General features: G+C 44.2%; 4 non-coding genes across 4 annotated transcripts; all 4 read right to left on the bottom strand.

Annotated features, from left to right (window-relative positions):
- On the bottom strand, window positions 1-72 carry TRNAA-CGC (transfer RNA alanine (anticodon CGC)). Its single transcript has one exon. It is a non-coding gene; the product is annotated as a tRNA-Ala (tRNA).
- Window positions 73-375: 303 nt separating this feature from the next.
- Window positions 376-447, bottom strand: TRNAA-UGC (transfer RNA alanine (anticodon UGC)). Its single transcript has one exon. It is a non-coding gene; the product is annotated as a tRNA-Ala (tRNA).
- Window positions 448-750: 303 nt separating this feature from the next.
- Window positions 751-818, bottom strand: TRNAA-CGC (transfer RNA alanine (anticodon CGC)). The gene has a single exon. It is a non-coding gene; the product is annotated as a tRNA-Ala (tRNA).
- Window positions 819-3,863: 3,045 nt separating this feature from the next.
- On the bottom strand, window positions 3,864-3,935 carry TRNAA-UGC (transfer RNA alanine (anticodon UGC)). Its single transcript has one exon. It is a non-coding gene; the product is annotated as a tRNA-Ala (tRNA).
- Window positions 3,936-6,000: the final 2,065 nt, after the last annotated feature.

The raw sequence follows: 6,000 nt of genomic DNA, 5'->3' as shown, positions 1-6,000 counted from the left end.
TGGAGGTGCCGGGGTTTGAACCCGGGACTCCTCACATGCGAAGCGAGCGCTCTACCACTGAGTTACACCCCCAGAAGAATAAACGTAGCCATGCGTAGACGATTTTGCGTTCTTCATAGCCAGCAGCCACTATAAAGTGGAAAAGGCTTCCTTTCAGTCAGGCTTGTTGCTACACACCTGATCTGCTTGCAGTCGCCCTAAGCGTTCTCGTTAAAGAAACGGCACTGTGGTGACGCGGAGGCGTTGAAGGCAGCTGTAGAAATGCGATTATTACTTGTTTATGTGGAATAGACGTAGCATCGTTTTTTCGAAATAATTGAATTGCTTACTATATACTGCGAAATAAAATGATAAAAAATTAATTATTCACCACACTGGAGGTGCCAGGGTTTGAACCCGGGACTTCTCACATGCAAAGCGAGCGCTCTACCACTGAGCTACACCCCCGGAACATTAAACACAGCCATGCGTAGACGATTTTGTGTTCTTCATAGCCAGCAGCCACTATAATGTGGAAAAGGCTTCCTTTCAGTCAGGCTTGTTGCTACACACCTGATCTGCTTGCAGTCGCCCTAAGCGTTCTCGTTAAAGAAACGGCACTGTGGTGACGCGGAAGCGTTGAAGGCAGCGGTAGAAATGCGATTATTACTTGTTTATGTGGAATAGACGTGGCATCGTTTTTTCGAAATAATTAAATTGCTTACTATATGCTGCGAAATAAAATGATAAAAAATTATTCAATCACCACACTGGAGCTGCCAGGGTTTGAACCCGGGACTTCTCACATGCGAAGCGAGCGCTCTACCACTGAGCTACACTTTTTTTTTCTTTATTTCCTCGTTACAGAAATGCCATGCGAATACATTGTGAAAAGAGAATCAGCTTAGCTTATGCTGACTCTCTAAAATTAAAATCGCTTGAATTTAGCCAACTCATCGAACAGCGGCAACCAATCGGGCGGTTCTTTCTGGGCTTTGTACACTTCACGCATGTAGACGACATTTTCAATAAAGTTTTCTCGCACAGAATGGGCATTCACATCAGCATGACATACCGACATTCTTGTGGACCATATACTATGGAGGCTCAGCAGCATAATAAGGTCATTTGGAATATCGTTATTGCCTGTGTCTAAGTATCTGATACCACGTGGGGTTATTGGTAATGCTTTCTTTAATGTTCGTTGTAAGATGTCCCAATGAAAAAAGGGATCCCAACAGTCAATCAAGACGTGATCGACAGTCTCTGGTTTTTTACACAATATACAATCGGTGGTCCACGGCACATATATTCCCTTGTCGGCCAGCCAAGTCTTTACAGGCAAGGTATTTGTGTGGAGTTTGAAGAAGAATGATTTTACCGATGGTTTCACAGGCATTCTTTTGACCCTTTTGAGGACATCATGGCCTGAACCTCCATAGTATGCTAACCTATACATTGGAACTGGCATTAATGAGTCTATCATATCATGGTACAATTTCTTTCTTTTGACGGAACCTAAATATTCTAGCGAGAATCGAACACTAAGCATACGGAAAGATAACACTACTTCCTGAAGGGGATTCAACATTGGAACACAAAACAATGAAGTCAGGTAACAGATTACCTAATCGCACTTGTGTCATGGTGCGCAAAAATGGATCACTGTGGTTCCGCAAGAACATAAACCGCGATACAATCTGGCGCACAAATAGGTGTGACAGTCCAAGACCACCGCTGCGAACTGATCTGAACAGATTAGAGCGGCTGCAGCGTTCCCAAGTTGAGTTCCAAATGAACACAGCGAACACTCGATGCAGTTTCTGTACATTCACTCGCGACATGAATAGCGCTTGTAGTATGTACCATATTTTTGCAACCAGAAAAATGTTGCACACAGTGGAGCGCGCGAACATTGAGAGATTGCGCCCTTGCCATGTCAGCGCTTTTTCCTTCGCCGTCTGTGTTTCCTGTTCCCAGAACTGCTTACTGTCTTTGTAATGTTCAAGCGGCACGCCAAGATATTTCACAGGCATGGTCACCCACTGTATGTTTGCGAAACTGCGTGGTTTGCTTTGCCACGCGCCATGCCAAAACCCGATGCACTTATCCCAGTTTATGGCACTACCTGTTTTTTCACAATAAGTTTTCGTCAGAGTTACCACTTCGCTGACACTGTCATAGTCATCGCAAAACACTGCTAGATCGTCTGCGTAGGAAAGCACTTTCACCTCACTTTGCTGTAATTTGAAACCTCTTATTTTCTCGTTCTCTTTAATGGCTAAGCAAAAAGGCTCAAGGTATATTGCGAAAAGCAATGACGAAATTGGGCACCCCTGTTTCAGAGATGAGCAGACATTGACACTTCTCGTGAGACTCTTGTTAATAATCAGCCGTGTGCTGCAGTCTGTGTACACCATTTTTAAGCCATCTATAATCACTGATCCTATGTTCGTGTATTCTAAAATCTCGAAGAGAATATCATGAGCCACACGGTCAAATGCCTTCTCCAGGTCTAGCTGCAACATTGCAACTTTACCCTCGAAAGCATCGACGCATTCTAGAATGCTCCTGGCGACGTGTACATTGGTAGTTATTGTGCGCCCTTTAATCCCACACGTTTGGTGGGTGCCAACTAAAAGTTTTATTACGCTCTGTAACATTTTCGCCAGTATTTTCATAAAAATTTTATAGTCAGTGTTCGCAAGGCTAATTGGGCGGTACGATGCAACAGACAAGCGCTTTACAGGATCGTCAGATTTTGGTATCAGGACCATCTGAGCTGTTCGGAATGACGCGGGTATTCGGTTGTTTTTGTAGGACTGCACTAAAAATTTCTTCATAATTAGTGCTATTTCTGCTTTAAATGTTTTGTAGAAAGCAGCGCTTAATCCGTCCGGCCCAAGTGCCTTTCCTGAGCCTAGTTCTTCTATAGCTGCTTCAACTTCACGCACAGTTATGGTCGCTTCGAGGCCTTGTTTAACGTTTTCTTCCAATCGTGGCATAAAGTGTAGGAAGTGGCTTATGAAGCCACCCAGATCAGTTTTTCTTTCGCCAAACAAGTCTCCATAGTGTTCAACAAAGGCGCGTTCAATGGTCCTGCGGTCACTCGTTACTTCCTCATTGTAGCTTATCTGTTTTATATCACTGCGGCGAGCATAAGCTTTCTCGTCACTTAGCGCACGTTTATTCGGTGTTTCCCCTTGCCACAATCTTTCTGCACGGGATCTTATCATGGCACCACGGTACTTCTCTGTGTCGATGATTTCTAACTGGCTTTTAACTTTCTTGATTTCCTTCATGACTTGGCCAGGTTCTGTGCTTTCTAGTTTGGTTGCCTTCACAATAGGAACAAAAGAACGAAAAACAAACTTCTCGTGGGATTTGTGGAAATTTAACGATAAGCTACTCAACGATGACTGTTTCGTAAATGACATTAAAGAAAAACTTGGACGATTGATTGTAGCTGAAGAGAAATATGTAGTCACCATGTGGGAAGATTTTAAAATGAATTGAAGATGTGTGCTATAGAAAGGGCAACTAAACTGAAACAAGAAGAAAAACCACTGAGCTACACCCCCAGAAGAATAAACGTAGCGATGAGTAGACGATTTTGTGTTCTTCATAGCCAGCAGCCACTAGAAAGTGGAAAAAGCTTCCTTTCAGTCAGGCTCGTTGCTACACACCTGATCTGCTTGCAGTCGCCCTAAGCGTTCTCGTTAAAGAAACGGCACTGTGGTGACGCGGACGCGTTGAAGGCAGCTGTAGAAATGCGATTATTACTTGTTTATGTGGAATAGACGTAGCATCGTTTTTTCGAAATAATTGAATTGCTTACTATATGCTGCGAAATAAAACGATAAAAAATTAATTAATCACCACACTGGAGGTGCCGGGGTTTGAACCCGGGACTTCTCACATGCAAAGCGAGCGCTCTACCACTGAGCTACACCCCCTTTTTTTTTATTTATTGCCGGTCTTCGACATTACTCAGATGGTACAGTTAGCACACACTTGTGTATCACAAATTCCAGCCGTTGGAGGAGGAAAAAAAAACGGAAGGTGCGTAAGGAAAGAAACCGCACAATAAAGCCGTCTGTCCATATTGGACTGGCTTTGTCATACTAAAATTCCTTCATGGCTGTCACGCGTTCTAGCCTCGACAGCCAATCCGGTACACATTATTGTATTTTATGGATTTCAATAAATCGCGACATACATTCCTTGAAGTAAGCACGAGCTGGCCTAGCATCAGGATCGCAATGGTACCCTGTCATACGAGCCCGCCATATACAGTGTAGAGCATTTAACATAACAAAGTCATAGGGAACCCCGTCGTCATCTTTAATGGCCAGATACCTGATACCTTGAGGGTCCACCGGCAGCTCTTTCTTCAGGGTTCGCTTTAAGACGTCCCAGAAGAAAACTGCCGCCCAGCAATGTAGGAAAACGTGATCTATATTTTCGGGCTTCTTGCATATCAAGCAGTGCGACCCCCAAGGTACGAGACAACCCCGTTCCTCCAGAAACGTCTTCACGGAGAGCGTTCCTGTGTGTAGCTTAAAGAAGAAGGTCTTTACCCCTGGTGGCACCTGCATCTGTTTTACTCTTTTAAGTACATCCTGTCCTGGCCCTCCACTGTATATGGCTCTGTATAAGGGCACTGGGAAAACAATGTCGCATACATCTCTATACAATGTTTTCCTTTTCACATCACAAAGGTAATCATTTGTAAAACGAACAGAAAGGAAGCGTACACTGTCAACAACTTCCTTGAAATAACCACGCAGAGTTCCAGTCAAATTTGCCGTGCTAACAACATGTGCCGGCAAAGCGTTACTCAACCTTAGCTGACATACGGCGCGCAGAAAAGGATCGCGAACATCGCGAAAAAACAAAAATCGGTTTACAACTTGACGAACAAAAAGATGCGCCAGGCCCACACCCCCATCCTTCACTCTTCTGAACAAATTTGTTCGGCTGCACCTTTCCCATGTTGATCCCCAGATGAAAACTGCGAACACTCTGTGCAGCCTTTGCACATTTACTCTAGAACAATACAGCGTTTGCAAGACGTAATATAACTTAGTAATAAAAAGCACGTTACAAATTGTCGCTCTTGCAAAAATGGACAGGTTAGTACTTTTCCATTTGTCTACTTTTTCTTTCAGTTCCTTGGTTTGGTTCCTCCAGTATTCGTCGCTGCTATTATACCTGTCGAGGGGAACACCCAGATACCTGGTCGGAGTTTTCACCCAGTTCACGTTCGCGAAATAGTCGGGTGCAGAAAACCAGTCCCCATGCCACAGGCCTAGCGATTTGCCCCAGTTTACTCTGCTACCCGTTACGGCGCAGAAATGTTGTACTACAGATATGGTTTCCGTTACACTTGGTTTGTCAGTGCAACACACTGCAATGTCATCTGCATATGCGAGCAACTTCACTTCGGTCGCTGCCAATCTGAAACCACGTATTCCGTCATTTTCATTAATTGCTACACATATTGCTTCTACGTAGATAGCAAATAATAGCGGACTGAGGGGGCAGCCTTGGCGCACTGAACGCCTGATGTTAATGGGGGCCCCAATTAATCTTGTTGTGCAGTTCTGGTACGCCAAGGCCACGCCCTCAGTGATGATGGAACCGACATTAACATGATCTAAGATGGCAAACAAAATAACGTGAGCGACACAATCGAACGCTTTCTCTAGGTCGAGCTGAAGTACTGCAACACGGCCACCGATGACGTCACAGCACTCGAGCACACATCGCATCTTATGGATGTTTGAAAAAATAGATCGCCCTTTGATGCCACAAGTTTGATGGTCTGCGACTATTTCCTTGATGACGCCTTGAAGCCTGCTAGCTAAAACCTTCATAAATATTTTATAATCGACGTTTGTTAGTGAAATCGGTCTGTAGGATGACACGAATCTGAGTTTGTCTATTTGATCGCTCTTCGGTATTAGAATGGTGTGCGTTTTTCCAAAGGAAGGTGGTAATGATTTCTTTTCGTATGCG

Source organism: Dermacentor variabilis, chromosome 3 (assembly GCF_050947875.1).
Source record: "Dermacentor variabilis isolate Ectoservices chromosome 3, ASM5094787v1, whole genome shotgun sequence".
In the NCBI taxonomy this organism is placed as follows: domain Eukaryota; kingdom Metazoa; phylum Arthropoda; class Arachnida; order Ixodida; family Ixodidae; genus Dermacentor; species Dermacentor variabilis.
This window is presented reverse-complemented; position numbering and strand designations above follow the sequence as displayed.